The sequence below is a fragment of the Oryzias melastigma genome, linkage group LG14 (assembly GCF_002922805.2).
Source record: "Oryzias melastigma strain HK-1 linkage group LG14, ASM292280v2, whole genome shotgun sequence".
Classification (NCBI taxonomy): Eukaryota; Metazoa; Chordata; class Actinopteri; order Beloniformes; family Adrianichthyidae; genus Oryzias; species Oryzias melastigma.
The window spans coordinates 11,017,790-11,036,446 of NC_050525.1; the positions used below are offsets into that span (position 1 = coordinate 11,017,790).

The following is an 18,657-nucleotide window of genomic DNA, read 5'->3' on the forward strand; positions in this document are numbered from 1 at the left end:
CACCTCTCTACACTTTGCTCTCTCTATCTGACCCTGTCAGTGAGCCGCAGAGTGACAGATTCAGGCAGAGAGAAGCCACACAGGAGATGGAGCTCAGATGCAGGCAGAGCTAAAATCTTGCTATATAAAATCAAAGATAAGTGTCAGATGCTTTTACCGAGCATGGACCATCAGAGCACGCAAATGTTGCTATCAGTGGAAAAGTTAAAGGTCGTCAGCTACTCGGAAACTCAGGTTGTCATTCCATCTTTTAAGAACGCTGTATACGAGCTGTCAAGCTGAGCTGACAATCAACTGTAGATCAAATCACCATTCAGGTGACCATTTGACATGACTACTGGAGCTTATCCATTTTGCCGCAGAGAATGTTTGCCTTAGCCGTTCCTGCTAGGGCTCTTTTGTGTTTAGTGAGCAATGGTCTTATGTATCTTCACCGCAGACAATTTGTGGTGGCCTGCTGCGAGTGACCGCCATGCATCTGTGTTTGACAGTGTGTGCATCTACATCTGTCCACTTACGTTGCGTGGGGTGCTAATGACAGTTGGCATTTGGCAGCCATCAGTGGATCGTTAATTAGTATTGAGAGGTTTGCGGTCGAGGCACAGATTCTCTGTTATCTCTCTAACAGATGTGTGTTTGATCTGCTAACCCAACTTGCACACACTTTTACACACACAGTGTCCATCCAGAGTTATTGGCAGGAATGGATAAAAGTGCGGCACAATTCAGCCAAAGCTAAATTGCTAAAACTTCCTATGGACTTTCTGCAATACCAAATGATATACAATGAATGTGCGTTACAGACCTATTTCAATTAAAATGGTGTTTTAGCATAGTCTTGTAGCATTTTTCTTATGGTGGAGGACACATTTGATGTAAATGTAGGGGTAGGTAGAAGATGTAAGGGGAAGAATCTGCTTTGCCTGAGCTGGGGTCTGGGTCAAAACTGTACAGCTGGATTGCTCCAATATTGCTCGCCATTTTTGTAAGGTATTGTGGGGGATGTAAGGGGCTGTAAGCTAGTGGGAGAGCATGTAAACAGATGGATGATGGGAAATGGGGTGGTTTTAACCTGTGCTCTGCACAACTTGGTCCCATTTTTAATCAACGCCTGCTGCTCTGCCGAAACTATGTCCTAGAAAACCACAGGTTTTATGATTTTGGCTAAAAGCAGAATAATCATAAGTAAAAGTTTGCTTTTTAATTGGAGTAGAAATTAAGGCTAAAATGTTGAGCAAAAATATATGTAAGAGTATATTTGTTTGGATTTTTTTAGCAAGTGTTAAAACACATGTAAAAGTTTGTAAAAAGAGAATAGATACACACCATCTCTCCAAACTTGAATTGGAGGCTCAAAAATAACAACTGTTGAACTTCACAGATTGGAAATCCAACAAAGATTCATTTGTTTTTTGCAGAAATCTCAACAAACTTCCAGACCCTGGAGTAAATCCCCATTATCTTTCTTTCTAATGTCAGAGCCTTTGTCTGTTCAGTTAATTGTTGCATAGTTGTCCTGATGGAATTGCTCCATGACCTTTAGTATTTTTATTTCTTTGCCTCTTATATTTGCTAAGTGATGGTTTACTGGCTGATTAGTGCACCGTCCTCAACTCTCCGCCCCCCCAGGGCATTTATGCACACATACACACACACACACTCGCAGTTTGAAAACACAATGTATTCACTCCCAGTACCCCACTCCCATTGTTCTGCTTTATAACACAGGGAAAGGAGCATCAGTCAAGTATATTAGCTGGATCCTATTACTGTCACCAGATTGCCTCTCTGAGCCATCTTAAAGAGCCCCCAGACAAAACTTCCTGTCATGTTAATCCAAGCTTTAATAAATAGAGGGATGTGTAACCATATTCAAATGGGGGCTCCCATGTTTGTGCTGACAAAGAGAGACGGGCTATCACAAGACGACAGATGAAAGTGTTTTGCATGAGAAGGAGAAGTTTTTATCTGCGCTCATTCTCCCCCTTTCCAGGGAGAAATGTCAAATCATGGCGTTGGCCTTTAAAAAAAGCTTAAGCTTAATCTAAGTAAAACACTGCAGGTATTAGAGGTCCATTGTGAGTTAAATAAATGCTATTCTATTCAAGCCAGCAGTCCTTTTGATCCACCTTGTTCACCTATTGATATCAAAGCGCGGGATACACACTTTGTCTCTACAGAGACATTTTCAGATCAGATCACTGAACTCTGAAACGAAGTGTCGATGACAGGTTTCACTGATTCATGAATATGGAAAGCCAGTGCTGCCTTCTATTTTCTAGTTGCTTATTAGCACAGTTTATAATGCTTTTATTATATGAAGGCTTTCTGTTTCATTTAGCTGACATAGTCAGCGAGTAAAAGGAGCTTGTTGCATTCCTGAGTGCACTCATCACCAACAAAAAAGAGCTGAAAACCATCTATCCAATTCAAGGCTAACTCTTTGCTCACAAATGTGACCTAAGAGATGTGAAAAAGAGCATGATCACAAAGGACGGCATGCTCTCTTTCAGGCCGGCTTCCTGTCTAGTTACTCACCATCCTACCCTGAAAAACAGAGGCTGCTTAAACCAGTATTTCTGTTTTTTTTTTTGTTTTTTTTTTTTACTTCACATTGGAAAATTGTTTTTCTCTTGGGTTCTGTGAATGAAATGTTCAATGCTTGCCAAGATTAGATGTGTTTCCCCATCGCCTGCAGTCAGTGTTATTACCAAGCCTTTCCTTTACATTGCCAAATGTTATGAGCCTATCAGTTTCAAAAGCCATGTTACCAAAACATTATTGCATCGAATCGAAAGTGTGTCGGTAGAAATAAACGTAAAGGAAAAAGTTACCATTGTAGAGAGAGCTATGATTTTGTTATTGTTATTTATGACTGTTAGCCTTGGCGTTTCATCTTTATAGGCTTCTTACTGAATGTTGTACATGGGCGAAAGGATGGAAGGAAGGAAGAATTAGGCTACACATGAAAAATATACATTTACCTTACAGCAGGTGCATGGTGGGGTAGTGGTTGGCACTCCTACTTCAAAAGGTGAAGGTTGAAATCCCAGCTGGGCCCTTTCTGTATAGAGTTTGCACGTTCTCCCCGTGCATGGGGGTTTCCCCCACAGTCCAAAAGCATTTATTTTTTCTGTATTTATTGTACACAACTCCAGTCACTTTTTGTTTCTTCATGATGTTTCTGACATGCAATAAAGAAAGATTTCAGGAAAACATTTTTTTATGATTAACTATCTTGGAAATCGCACATAAGACACCTAAAAATTAAAGTAAAACAAAAAAAATCTCTCGTCAATAAATGAATGTAAACATCATCTCGACCATTACACACTTTGCACATTATAATGCTCATTGATACTTCCTTACCTCACATATTGTAATGGAGTATGGGGAAATAATTACCAATCTTCATTACACCCATCATACATGTTACTAAAATGAGCAGTTGGGATTATAAAATAGGATATTTAGAGCCTTTAGACTTTTCATACAGTCCAAATTACTAAAATTACAGAATCCTATAAATAATCAAACAGCCCAAATAATATATAAAGTATATAACAAAGTATTACCACTCAATATTCAGAAACTATTGATACTGAGAGATGATTCACATAAATTAAACAGAAAAGGGGAAATTCAAACAACCTAACATACGCACAAAAAGGAGAGAATTCTGTGGAGTAAAATTGTGAAACGATCTAGGGTTAGAGCAAATGCAATAATATATACTTGTTTAGAAAAATCCTGATGTATGTATAATAACAGCATGACAAAATACTATTTAATAAAAAAAAAAACTGAGTGTATATAAATATTGTGGTTATCATTCTATATATATTGTAAATGTTGTTGATAAAAAATATTGTAATGAACTTTAACTTATTACTATTATTATTAAGAGTTGCCAGTATTGTAATGGTCAATTTATAAAGAATTAAGAATTAATTAACTTTCAAGCATGGATGTAATATATACTTTATTCATTGTAAATTGTGTTAATACAGATGTGACTGTAACATATAACTGTATGTAAAACTAACATGTCCGAATAAACAACAATAAAAATAAATGAAAAATATTGCAAAACTAAATAAAGTAAACACTTTTTTTTCAGAGTAAGTCAAGTTTTTTGGCATAGTTGAGCTGTGGGGGCGACTTATACTCAGGAGCAACTTGTATATGATTTGTTAGTTTGTATTGTCTTTATTGTGCTTATACTCTGGTGTGACTTATACTACAGAAAATACGATAACTTCACAAACTTTAACTCTGCTATTTTTTAAACAACTGCTAAATCCTTTTGGCTTAAGAAAGTTAAGTTGACCGAAGTTTTTTTTTTTTTTTAATCTCCTTATATGACCAGGGGAACACAGTAAATGACCCAGGCTCAAACTAAAGCATTTAGTGTTAAGATACATATTTTTAATAATTAAATGCTTTGATGCATGGTGTTGATGGTCTGTTTTTGTACTGCTAGCATAGATTAACATATCAGAGAGACTTTTGCAAAATGTTTTTAATGAGGAAGTTCACCAGGTTAAAGCATGTCATTGTCCTTTTGTCAATGACTAAACTACATTATCGTTTGAAGTGTTTCAAGTTTACCACAGTTAATTTTCAATCTCTGTGGTTTGTCTAAAGTTCAAATGGTTTTAATGTCCCATGATAGACTCATGTGACCAATAAGCTTATAACAATTCGCACCAAGCTTGATCTTATAATTTTCACGAGCTGGGTCTTTTTCCCCGTGTGAAAAGAAACCGAGCCAAGATATGGAAGTTACATGTTCATAAACCTATCAAGGGATTGGTAGCAGAGCAAATGAGGTAAAGCTGTGAAAGAAACCTTAATTGGGCTGCTTCCATTGTTAGAGAAAGGACACATCAAGGAAGTTCTTTAAGACATACTCTCCCAACTGTTTTATATTACCGTATATTTGCACTGAATTGAAGCAAGCAAATTTGATGGGGGTTATAAGAACAAATCATTCATTAGAGAAGTTTTACTTAACAGTGACTGTGATCTTCTTGTTGGCTTAACCCGTTTAAACAACCTTCTTCCCATCCGACTGGCTCACCTTTTGCACTGTTTTCTTACACACCAAACATTTGATTGTGTGCTCTGACCTTTTTCTGCCCTCTAGTCAATGCCGCTCGCAGCCATATTTACATTAACAGGAAGAGGTAACGTGGTGCAGGATGTGAAAGACCTGCCTCTAGTGTGTATGCATGTGCACAAGTGTCTGCATCCCTGTCTGTGTGTGTGTGTGTGTGTCTACAACAGGAGAAATTTGATTGGTTTTTCAGAGGAAGGACATCATTTTAAATAAGTCCTCAATGTTAAACTGTTTGCTCTAGGGCTAAGGGATTGCTCACCTCTCCAAATACTATTTTAGCTTGAAAGCACAATATTTCCCAGCCAGAGCTTTCACATGGAAGAGTGCGGGGGGTGCTCTGGTGCTGCAGTTTCATGGAGGTGGCTTGCAGGCATACTCCATTCTGACAGAATGAGGAGGCACTCTGCACGAGTGTGGCGGAGAGGAAAAGGGCCCTATTAATAAAATGACTCCATAATAGGTAGTCCCCTGCAGCTTGGCAAAGGAAGACAGGCAGATTGATGGATGAGGCCAAGTCCCACTTCCCCAAGCATATTGAGCTCAACTGGGTGGACATGCTTCTGTGAGGCCAGAACCTGGAACACACTTGGAGGCCCACTCACATTGGAAGTTCATAAACGGGATTCCGGTTTGAGCAAAGGGTTTGAGTTTTACACCTATGCCTGTGCAGAAGGCCATTAGCTTTTGACACACTGCTTCACGCCGCATGAAACTTTGTTTTCCCCTAAATTATACACTATGTTCAAATGTACCTTAAATGCACATTTAAGTAAACACAAAACTGTGGGTGGAAATGTGATATTTCTTTGACAAATCTATAGAAGTACTCTTCATTAACGGCAAAGCGGGGTGCAAACGCGGTTCATTTTTAACCACTTTGTTTCACAGGAGCAGACTTGTGCAGAGCTGTGCTAATGTAATACCCTTTTTTCGCACAACATCGTTACAGTCTGCCCTCCTGAAGGCATCACTCCATCAACCTTTTATTACATCTCTGTAGTGCAACACTGATAAAAGTGGCCTCAGCATGACTGTCTTTTTAATTGTGTATTTGCTGATCTGAAAGCTACAGATCTCCACCAACCATTTCAACAATGCTCCAAGGCACTCTTTGACACACAAGTTCTTTGTTAGAATATGTATCAGTTTGTGTCACCATGGCGACCTCCTTGGATGCTGAGCAGAGGACCCTCATAAATATGTAATCCTGACACATTTGAGGAATTGTCTTCCTCAACTGTTTCTCTCGAGCCATTTTGTTAATGTCAACATGAAGGAGAGTTACTGAAATAAGTGTTGACTCCCACCACTGGTGTGTATCATTAATAATTATGCACCCAAGAAGGGTCTGTTGAATTCCTGCAGAAAATAACGTCTAACCATATATCGGTCTGTTAACTTAGTTGTAAGCCATTAAAGAAATAATTGTACATCTAAGGTAATTTTTTGTGTTTCACCTCAGTGGTTTGTGTAGATTTTGATCTTTTTTTAATAATTGATTACCTATCATAATATTTAAGCATCAGTGTACAAATCCATGCGAGAATAGTGGTTGAAAAGAGGCATTTTTGGTGGGAAAACCAACAAAATGTAACATTTTTCACTGCATATATACTGTGCTTTATCTTTCAGTATGTAAATGGTGTGCGTAGTATTCTCAGTAGTGGTTTACCTCCCTATAAGTGTGGACCATTTCTTCTGGATAGAAAAACATTTGTTTCACGTTAAACATCACTGCCGTACCCCGCCGTGCAGCTAGACAAAATATCTGGCCCATCAAGGGCTGCACTTTCCAACAGTGTCCCTTTTGCCACCTTGTGTAATTGCAAGAGCTTAAAGGGAGCTAAAATTTTGCCCTCTGCTCCTCGTTAAAGCACCACTTGTAAACGTGCTCAAGCGTGGATGCAGCACGCCGCAGCCGAACATTCTCAGACAATGATATAGATTCCCTCCACAAAAGAACAATTGAAAGGGTTGTCACAAATTTGTCCATTGTGACTGGGTTGCTATCATTTCTCTGTTAATTGCCATCATTGTAATAGAATATTAGATGCTCTTCTGTGAGTGGAGCTGTGATCAAGGGGCAGTGCCAGTTTTCTCCTTGACCCTGAACTTAGCAGAGGTGATACTAATGCAACACTTAGCTCATCACTGTTGGATTTTTATCTTTCTACTGTAGAGTCAGTGCCACAGAATTAACAACAAACTGCCTTATCTACACAAGTACAATCTGTTGCTTATAAACAAACATAAAAAGCTGTTTCGTCAACAAAAGACTTACATGGTCTGTTCGAAGGCCAATTTTTAATAGAGGCCCTTTCACACATTTTTCCATTGATCTGGTGGCACCCAAACACCTTGGTGTCATGTGTGAATTACTTTCCCTGCTACTTTTTCATGGCATTTAGTGATAGAAATCGTACAGTGGAACATAATACAAGTAGTGCCCATCATTTCAGTTGCAGTAGAGGTGAGGACTGCAAGATTAGATACAGGGACAGACGGAGTTTGACATGCTGATGATAAGTGACATTGTAAAAGCTGCGACCATTTTTACTCCAAGTAAAGGCCAGAGAATAAAAAAAGAAGGTGTCTGCGAACTCGTGTTTCTGATATACTAAAGGGAGCATTTGTTTCCTATCATGCCCCTTGAGATGGCTGCAGCGTTTATGTTTGAGGAGATGTTGCATCAGCTTTGTGAAAATGGATATGGTAACCATTTGTTTACATTTGTTCAAGGTTTGGATCACAAGTTTAGCAATTTGTGTTTGTAGCAGGTGGAAGTTATTTTGTATATTTTTATTGTTCATCATCTTCCTACTGGGACAGCTCTAAAAGTCATGCCTGTTAGGTTTTATTTTATTTTTACCTCTAGCAACACAGAAGCCTGCTGTTTGGTGAAAACAAAAGGCAAAGTGGTTTAAAAACCAAATAACTAAAGCCAGATCAGTTTACCCGGTAATTCTTTGTCGACCTGTGCGTTACTAAAGCAGCCTCTCTTAATTCATCTTGAAATGGTAAAACCCCCTCCATATGATGCCAAATGATGCTTCACTTCAATCCTTGTATTTAAAGCTATGACAACTGTGTTTTACAAACCTCATGTTTTATTTATACTTATATGCATAAATGTGCTAATTCTGTCAAACAGTTGTTGCTTAACCCTAAATATCGGCTAAAAACCTGTCACTTTGACTTGACTTCACCCATTTTCCTAAATTCTCAGTTTCTGTTATGTTATTTTGATCTAAATTTAAATTAATCTTAGGGTATAAAAACTGGCAAGGATAAAGAATTCATGAGTTGTCATCAACTAATCGACTATTAAAATAGTTAACGAATAATTTATTAGTCGATTAGTCGTTCCTTTATTACTATTACTATTTTTTATTTTATCTCAAAACTACGGTGCACGCTTTCTAATGCCACGCCTCCTATCGTCTTTGACACATGCGCAGTAGTGATGTCACAGGGAGTTCTAGGAGGACTCAGGGACCACAACAACACGCCAACGGAGCTTGAAAGAGGGAAACATACAAAAAGTAAAAAGTGTCCAGTGAAATATCTGCAAGGCACAACTTATGCACTACGGCGATGCATAAACACCTGGAGAGGAAGCACAATGTGACTGAGTATGATAACACTAAAGAGGGATCATCATCCAGGTAAGCTAAGCTAACATTAGCGCAAACAGAGAGCAAAAAAAGCTAAAAAAAAATGATGCTCTAAAACGATGGAGCAAAAATTGAAGGTAGTTTCCCCACACTGTCAAGGCTATAGCTTAATGTTTTCTGTGCATCCCTGCAACTTCTACCCCATCGGAGCGAAAATGTCTCTGTTGAAGGGAACATCTGCTCTCAAAAAAGATCAAGTCTTTCTGTAAGATGTGTCAAAATGATAACTTTCCAGGCTACGAGGAAGAACATTGAGCAGTTTGGAATTCTATAGAGTCAGAGTAAAGTGAAGTTGAATACACTTGTGAGCACTCAGCACCACAAAATGCACTTTTGTTATATTTGAGTCAGTGAGGAGGAAAAAATGTATCTTTTGTGAAAAATAGTTCCTTGTCTCAGATGCCGACCTCATATGACTTAAGCTTGTTTTAATACCAGAAACTAATGAAGGAAAGAAGCTGCATGATTTAATAAACTATCGTCTTAATTGTCTTTATTTGTAGTTAGTTTAAAGTTAACGATGGTTAAGATGTGTGTTTTACATCCAGTTTACACATGACCGGGTTAGTCGACTAATCGAAAAAAATAATTGATGATTATTTGACTATTAAAATGATCGTTTGTGGCAGCCCTATATGTGAGACATCATGTCTAAACAACAAACACACAAACGAGTTCTTGAAAGGTTCCCCAGAGGACAAAGAATTCAACTAGAAAATGTTGAGCCTCCACATCACGTATCTTGATCATCTTTGTAATCTCATCCAGTAGCAAATATTGTAAACTCTCACATCTTGAGTTCACAAAGTGTAACAAAGCCAATAAATAAACTACAGTGGAGTCAATATAACCAGTATGGGGGCACGTCTGTTGTCGTCACCAAAGCGGCTTCTTAACGAAGGGAATGGCACAACAACTCTAAGGTCACTGTCTGTGGCTCAGGCCTTTGTTCCTTTGGCATCAGATATGATCTATATCAGTGTCTCCCCCAAATTGCGGGAGGGCCACTCTGTTAGCCTTCAGCTGTGAGGTGAATGTAAATGTGCATTTGACACCTCTCTAAATCGCTGTCATAACTCATTTCCAGAGATCTTAAATCTCCTCCTGTCACCTGGCACCTCTGCTGTTTTCCTGTCTAAAAACAGAGCACATTAGCCTTTATTGATGTGTTTGTCCTTTGATACATAATTCATCACTCAACAACCTTTTTTTTTTCCCTTTACGTGTGTGTGTGTGTTTTGGGGAGGTTGTTCAAACATATGGATCGAAGCAGACAAGGACATTTTGCCTGCAGTTGGGCTTTGTCTCGTGCTGTTAGTCAGCAACAGGATACGTCTTTCATTATTATTATAAACTCCAAACGCTGCTCACTTTGGGCTGGTATTGCCTGATGAGGGGGGTGAATGTAGGGGGCCACAAAGAAGAAAACCACGTAGTGACGCTAATCCTCAGCTTATCCTGCAGCAATAGGTGCCTGTACCTCCTCCCTACATCACAGTCATCCTCTTAGAAACTTTCAACTTTGTTTTCAATCTTCTGTTTTGAGTTGTTTCTTTTTTTCTTTACTCATGAAACACAGCTATTTTGCCATTTACTCCCTTTAGATCACTTCTGCATGTAGGTTCACCTTTGGGTGAACCAAGACCACCGTGCTGACCTGGTTTCGTTTGTTTGTTCTGCACTAGTGTTCAGTTGAGCTTTTACACTGTCAAAAAAGACAGGCTATCCATTAAACGAACTCAGCTGCAGATCACACTTTTCAGTGTGAAGACTCCCAAGCCGTGAGACCAAAACAAGTTATTTGAACATTTCTTGTTTTTTTTTAGATATTTGACTTGCAATCCAACTTTTTTTTACTCCCCACATCTTGTTACACAATATCAAACAAGATTTGTATTAAGAGTAAGGCTGGGTGATATGGAATTATTATTTATTTTTCATAACATTGTTTTTTATATATCTACAAACTACATTTGGCAAATCTGTAATCATCAGCAGGTTGTTTAGATGTAAACATCAACTAAAAGGGGAGTGGACTCCTAACAAGCTCACTGCTTATTGGTGAAAGTGGTTGCCATGGAAATGATGACTCAGACCAAGATGGACCAATCACTCCTTACTGATGATTTCTGGCTCCAATATAGCAGGGTCTGCATCACAAAATAATGGCGACTAATTTGACTTCATTTCGTTGGAGCTGCGTGACTTCCAGCTCACTTGGTCCAGTTCTAATATACAGTCAGTGGCTGTCACATCGTCACACCAGATTCATGTTGCTAATCATCCACAGCTGTCTTCCTTTCAGTTAATTACCCTCAGTGCATTCAAGTGTATGGTTTTTAGATCTTCTTTTTCAGCTGATTTGTTTTTATGATTCTTTTGATACTCCCTAAGTTCTCGTTTTTATCATGTTTAAGGTTATTTATTATATGTTTGAGTTTTTGGTCTCCTGCATTCCTGGTCCTACATCACCAGTTCCTAACATATTTTTGTGTCATTAAAAAAAATCTAGATTTACTAATGTATATCACAAAGATTTAAAGTTATCTCTAAATATGTGTGTTTTTTTTTTTTTTTTGCCAAATGTAATTTATCAACAAAAACAGAAATCACATTTCTTTAAATCATGATGTCAGATTAAATGTATTTATGTTCTTATAACAACTTTTGATATCAAACACTTACCTACGTGTCAGTTAAATAATAGTAAAAGTGCATTATTTTTATTTTATATAAGCAGTTCTTTAGAGTTTGTGGGGTGGACAAGAGGAATTGTGTTGAAATTACCTGTTTTTACTAATGACTTGCATTATAGTTTAAATGCCATAAACTATTACTTAGTCTGCCTCTACTTATTTAGTTTAGCAAAGCTTAGGACTTATGCAGTGGGAGAGTATATAATCATCATGATCTAAATATTTAAACAATTTGCTTAACTGATGTACCTTCTAAATTTAAAATGACGTATGAAGACATCATACATCTACTGGTGTTTGTTAAAACGATTAGGTTTTTGCTTTTCTTGGTTTTAATTTTGTTGTGTTTTTATATGTAAATTTTTTTAGGTTTAGTTTTCTTCAGTTGAATTCTGTTTCAGTTCCCCTGTGAAATGTTGTGGTTTATATCACCACAGCTGTTTCTGTTTGAGATAATTACCCTTCATATCTTACAGTCTGTGATTTTATCTTCTCCTTGTTGAATCCTATTTAACTAATGTTTTCTTTCAGGTTAAGTTTAGGCTATTTTCTGTCATGTTTGAATTTACATTTTTTTAGTGCCTCCAGTTTCCTGTATGTGGGTTCTCCATAAACCATGATTTTGTGACATATAATTTTGCTTTTTGTTAGCATGCCTGTAATAACATAAGCAAATGCAGGATGGCCCTCATCAACACGAAACCTTTGAGTTTAACTCCATGTGAGTGAAAATGAACTCAATCTGAGTGCATTAGTTATTTCTCAAATGAAACGTTAAAATAACTATTTTCTCTTAGTGAATATACTAATCCTATTTAATGAGTTAACTTAGACTCAGTGTTAATAAGTCACTCCCTTGAAGAGTAAATTAATTCTAAGTGTCTTATTTCCAGAGTTAAAGTAATACCATGTTACTTTTGACACTTTTTTTTAAAGTTAGTGTATATAAGATACATTTTATCTTAAAGTCCCTACTCCAAAATGTATGACATTTGCCTTTATTATTTTGCCTTAATTTATAACACTTCATTACAAAAAAAACCGTTTGTTTTATTTATACATGGGCTATGACTTTGATATGGCAAAGCATTTAGATTTGCAAAAAAAAATGTCAATATGAATATAAAAATATTGTAAACAAATCACCTGTGTTACTGTATGTCCAATGCTACATTAAATTAGAAATTAAATCATTTATAATATAGTATCAATAAAAGTTGCTCAATTTATGAAACAAAAGAGAAATCTGTGAAATATGTTGTTTTTGTTGTTGTATTTATTGAAATTTAATGAAATATGCTTTAATGTTTTTGATCTCAGTTTTATCCCAAAATAATTTGGCAAGTGGATATTCCAAATCTTGAATGTAACTGTCGATTTTGTTAGTGATCAAAAACGTTTATTTAGATGCATTTGGGATGTAATTGTAACTTTTGTCCCTCTTGGTTCATTAATTTGGAATATTTTGATTAAAATTAATTTTAGTGAGGTTTTTTTAAAATTATATATTTATTTACAGGGATAAAAAAGTCACTTTGTGAGTAAGCAGAAGTTTGTGATATACTCAGTACAGAAATGTGGCTTAGAACAGTTTTCAGCATCACAACCCGGAGTTATTGTGGTTCATGTATTGCAGATTTTGAAAACTCGACTCCAAGAGGAATTTTTGCTGAATAAAGAGACTTTTTTTCCCATTTTTTTCCCTGTCTATGATCATGGTAATAAAAGTTTTAAAAAATAAATCAAAAATAGGCACATTTTCTTGAAAAGGTAGTTATAGTCTTTTTATATTTCAAAGCTACTTTAAAAGCTGCTGAACACCACTGACGGATCAAACAACCCAACCTGTAGAAGACATCACACAGGTCCGCTGGGACAGCAGGCCCTGAAGGCTGCAGTCTGTTAAATCTGCTGTTATTACGGCTGATTTTTTTTTTTTTAAACCAAACTCTTAAGGCATAAAACCTTTTCAATACATGCTAGCAGGTTTAAGATAACTTGAGAGCTCAAAGTACAGTAAGTTGAAATGGCATCAAAAATCAGGAGGAAAATGGGAAGGATAGTCACAGTGGGATTTGCCTCCCAACCACTTGAATTGTGAATAAAAAGTCACATGAAGCCAACTCTTTACAAGCCTAATGTAGCCCTGCTGGTCGCCTGCTAGAAAGAGGTTGTGCGGTTCAGGTGTGTTTGCTGCAGGTTTAGTTAAAGAGCTGCTCGGCCTTTTGCCCGCTGACTGTCTTCCAGCTGCCTTCTCCTTTTTAGTGGTCATGGATGGTTCCAGTGCATATACCACAACGAAATAGACTTTTGCTCTTTTCTTCATCGCCACAAAAGGCCAGGCACTTCGCTGGAGTTCCCATTCCCCTTTTACATAGTGATAAGACAGCCATTATCCTTTGAACCTTTCTTTTCACCGCACCAGGAGAAAAGGAAGAGTGAAAGAGAAGGAGGAGGACAGAGAAAGATTTCTTCCCTGAGGTGAGCCTGGCCTCACCTCTGTGTGGCGGGCTTTTTTGTGAGCAGTGAAGAGGTCCTTAACCTTCTATCAGATGGAGGCACACAGTTGTGTTCTGCTTGAATAACTACATTGAAAAGCCCTGAAGCACAGGAGATGGTTCTATAGACTCTGCAAGTGGCATAGAGAAGGGAAGAGACAGACACAGTGAAGGAGACTGAGAGAGAGGTGGGGAGACTGTGTTGTATGACCTGCTGGAGTGTGACCTCACATGATGTGCACACTCTTTGTTAAAGTGCCCATCAGAGCTTCACAGTGAATCCGTGCTCTTTGTTGGACAGGTCTTGCTGACAGGACGGTCCTTCTCTAATAGTGTCACAACAACGCAGTTCACACATTTATATAATACACTTCCTTTCATGGAAGTTGCGTCATTTTACAAAGCAACAGGCTCTCCAGCTGTGAATGGCTCCACACCAGCAGCATTTTCAATACTGCAGTCCAGATAGAGAAATATTACTGCACAGGGGGGCTCACAGCAGCTGATGGCTCACAAAACTGTGGACCATTTTGAATTATTAAAAACATTATTATTTTGTGAAGAATTTTGTCAACTTTGACCTTATCTTGACACCTTCAAGTCAACTTGAAAATACTTGAATGTTCCCTGAGGGGAAGTTTCATCAACTATTTGCTGGAAGGATCACCTGAAGCAGTCTGCATTACAACTGAACAACCTGACTGTTGTGAAGCTACTGCATCATGAAGAGGATGATCAAGAATTTCTGTAGTGGTTTTCATCTTGTAAAGTTTCTTCTTTGGACAATCTATAGAAAAGAGCTCCATAACAGAGTCCGCTGTCATTATCAGTTAGTTCAGATCCACTCTAATCATTTTTTTAGCGTGCCCAGCGTTCTTTTTTATTATGATTATGTTGTTTTTAGCCAAAATAATAATAATAAAAAAAAGTTGTGTTGCTTTCTTCATAGTTACCTCTAAGTTGTGGGTGGGAAGATTGGTGTGGAGCAACCCCGCCCCCCTTCTCCTCGTTGCTGAGAGGTCTGTGTTTACACTCTCAGTCACGAGCTTAAACCCCTTGATGCCCCCAAACCTAACATTACCGGTGCAAAAGAATGGCGAGCATATTAGAGCCATCCAGCTGTGCAGTTTTGAGCCAGATGTCAGCTTTAGGGCCGGGCGATATTGAGCATTTGGGTATTGATCTGATACCAATCCGATACCAGTCAATATCGCTGATATCAATACCAATATCAGTATTATTTGTAATTGCGGTGGATGTGACATGAACCTATAAATCTCCATTATTTTTCATCACCTTGGATGTTTTTTGGTAAGTTTCTTTTTTTAATTACTTAATAAACATAAAAGAATTAAGTCAATATTTTTAATCAAATGGAACATAGTTTATTAAAATAAATTATTCTTGAAATTAAATACAAAATGAAGAAGTGAATACAAAAAAACAACTGGTAGAAATATAAATAATTTGCAGCTTCTTAGCCTTTAAATAGAACAATAAAAACAAGTAAAAAGTAACTTTTAAAAAACAACTCAGTATTTAAATAGCTTGGAACAAGCATGAGATCTGGTGCTGAGAACCCACAAAACTTAAAAGTGGTGAGGCGGCGACTCAGCTGGGTTGTCTTTGTAGATAATGAAAAGTTTCGAACGTGTGGAAATATCGATATCTGCAGGCCGGTATCGATCCAATACCAACTTGAGATCGATATATCGATATTTTGGATTGATCTGCCCAGCACTTGTCAGCTTGGACAAGGAAAAGGTAGACATACATGTTATCTAGTTGTCAACAAGTTGCAATTTTTTCGTCTGCTCCTGTTTCACAACAATTTAAATAAAGAAATACTCAAAAATTAAGTCTTTCTTTTCTTTGTATATGTCATCCATCATCAAATAAATGCCACAAGAACATGTTAAAGACATCAAAAACATCATTTTTATCAGAGTGGGCCAATAAATTACTTCTTGTAAGACCTCAACCCAAACAATAGGCTGTAGATGTCATTACATTCTCTATAGCAGACTAATAGAAAGGATGGAAGATCTTCCTCAAGAAGTAGAATCTGCTTTGTCCCTTCTGTACATAAAAAAATCCCAGTTGCATCTTCACAGCTGATTTTTGTATTTTTGTTCAGGTTAACTCCTAGATGTTCATAGTTCTCCACCACCTCCACTTCTCCCGTGATGTGATTTGACTTATTGACACATTGTCTAAAAGTCCCCAATCCTCTTTGTCGCCTCCTTGGAGCAAACAGTTGTTCTGAAACATTCATCCTTCTTTGAGCAAATTGTTTAATGTTTCAAGAAAAAGTTTTCATTTGAAAATGTTGGAATGTACATGTCAGACAGGAAACCAGCAGAGGATGGTTAGGTTCCACTGTGGAAACAGAGTGGGGATTTTAATTGACAACACTTGTGTTTCATGAGGACCCTACTATGCTTTTTTTTTTTTTTTCCAGTCTTAAAATGCTAGCCGTCTTGTGTGCATGTCCGCCGGTCCATGAAGTATGAACTCCGTTGGCTGCATAAGTATTACTAGTATTAGGTGACAGAATTCAAATTCCTGTAGAGTATGTAAATATTCACAGGCTGTCAGCCGCGTTTGTCAAATTAAACGTTTACCATAGTTGGTAAACATGTCGTTCCATCTTAAAAATCTGCAGTGCAGCTTTTCACGCTGTCAAGTGTGCAGACACAAGAAAACCTACTGGTTTTATGGTCTGAATTTTTCCAACAAAATCACAAGTCAAAAGTTCTCTCATCTTTTACGTCACAACAGTGTGATTAACCCACTCGGAGTTACTAATGAAGTAATTTTACTGTAATCTTCAAAGTCTGCTGATGAAATCATAATGCTCAGATCTACCAGTTATCTTAATTCTCTTCAGTTTGGTGGGATTCTCATTTAATTACTTGGCATCAGACAGAGGTTAGATTGTGGAACATCATAAACGCTTGTTTGCAAAACTCTAAATTTAGATTGGAGTTCTTTATGTCCCGCCTTCCTCCCCGCTGTTACAGCTCTGGTACTTCATCATCATTTCACAAACAGCATTTCACAATATTTGCCCCAGTGGTATGAATATCTGAGTACAAAAAAGAAAATGATGATAAATATGTTGTTCAGATGTCAATAACTCTACAATTTGGCACCACGTATTAAATGTTCTCGTGGTTTGCACATCCTAACATCCATTCTGCTGCTTTAAAGACGTTTACACTCCTGCAGCGCCAAGCTCTATTTTAAAATATCACCAGTCAAAACAAAATGTTTGATCTCCTGCAACATCTTTTACAACTATTAAAACATTCAAAGGAAATAAATGTGGACTCATAATTTAAATGTTTGCTGCTGAGGAGTATTTTCTACTTGAAAATCTTGACTCAAACACAGTTATAACAAGAATATTAATAAAACATTATATCATTAAAAGGATAGTTTCTTGTAAACGTTCAGAAGAGAAATTCATTTTTTTTTAGAAATATGCTAGTCATATTAGGGAACAAATCTTTTTGGATGGGCTAATTTAGAAAATCAATTATTTTTATTTACTGTACACTTTTCTTACTTAGGAGACTTTTTAATACTTGGCAGACAAATCTTTACTTGTAATGATAAACACTTTTTTTGGCAGTAAGAACATTCTTGCTTTTTAGCAACATTTTGTTTGTATTATAATAGGCTGTCTAGACTTAGTTACTGCATATGGTAGTTACTTAAATTCCTTTCTGCGTTGCCTTCTATTTTTGGCAAATTTGAAAAATGATGGAAAGACACAAATAAATCGCCTGGAAGCCACATGTGGCCTCCGAGGCATGCAGCGAGTGACTGCTGTGCCAATGTCTTTTGTGCCAAATGTGTAGCGAGAGGGTGGCATGAACAACGTGCCAGCGGTAGTCTGCCTGACTGCCAGGCACTTCTCTTTATCCAATCAGACAGTTCGGCTTGAGTGAGACCCCTATTCTTGTCTCTTCCCATCTCCTCCTGAAGCTTTTTAACCTTCCCGTGAAAAAGCCAGATGCACGCTTGCTTGTGTGCGCTCCTCCTCCTCCTGTGCAGCATCAAGCCTCCTCGCCGTTACACTTTCCTGGAGATACTTTCCCCGCGTAAATGGTGCCGAGTTTTTGCTCTTTGTTTCTGTCAACGGCTGTTGTGTGTCTTCCATTCTTCGCTACAAGGGAAAATCACAGGCTAAATGAGCATGCCTCGCTCTGTTTTTTAAGCATTTTATCAGAGTTACAGAAGGATGAGTTTGTTAGGGGGTGTCTGCAGAAAAAAATCCAGTCTGTCTGTATGTGGCATTATTGGACATGATGAAGGATGATACTGTGGTGCCGCTGCAACAGCTGTGAGATGAGGAAGGATACCATTTGTCTCATGCCCGCTTAGTGTAATGTGTCTATCCGTCACTCTCACCAAGACTGGACGTTGGCTTTCGTCAAAATTAGCAATATTTTTTTTTCTTTGTTTTTTTTATCTTTGGCGGCCACCTGCCACTGTTTGAATCTTTGCATCTCCTTCATACACTGCACACTGCACAGTCTTCACTTGAATGTTTTGTTAAATCAAATGAAGAGGAGGGTGGTAGGCTGATGATAACCCTGGAATCATAGAATGAACATGATTTCCTTGTAGTGAAATAGGTAAAAAAAAAAAAAAGAAAA

At 37.6% G+C, this 18,657-nt stretch overlaps 1 protein-coding gene across 8 annotated transcripts in view; it reads left to right on the forward strand.

The window, feature by feature from the left end:
* Positions 1 to 18,657, forward strand: part of LOC112142593 (RNA-binding protein Musashi homolog 2) — a 311,624-nt gene that overhangs the window by 156,632 nt on the left and 136,335 nt on the right. The window lies entirely within an intron of this gene.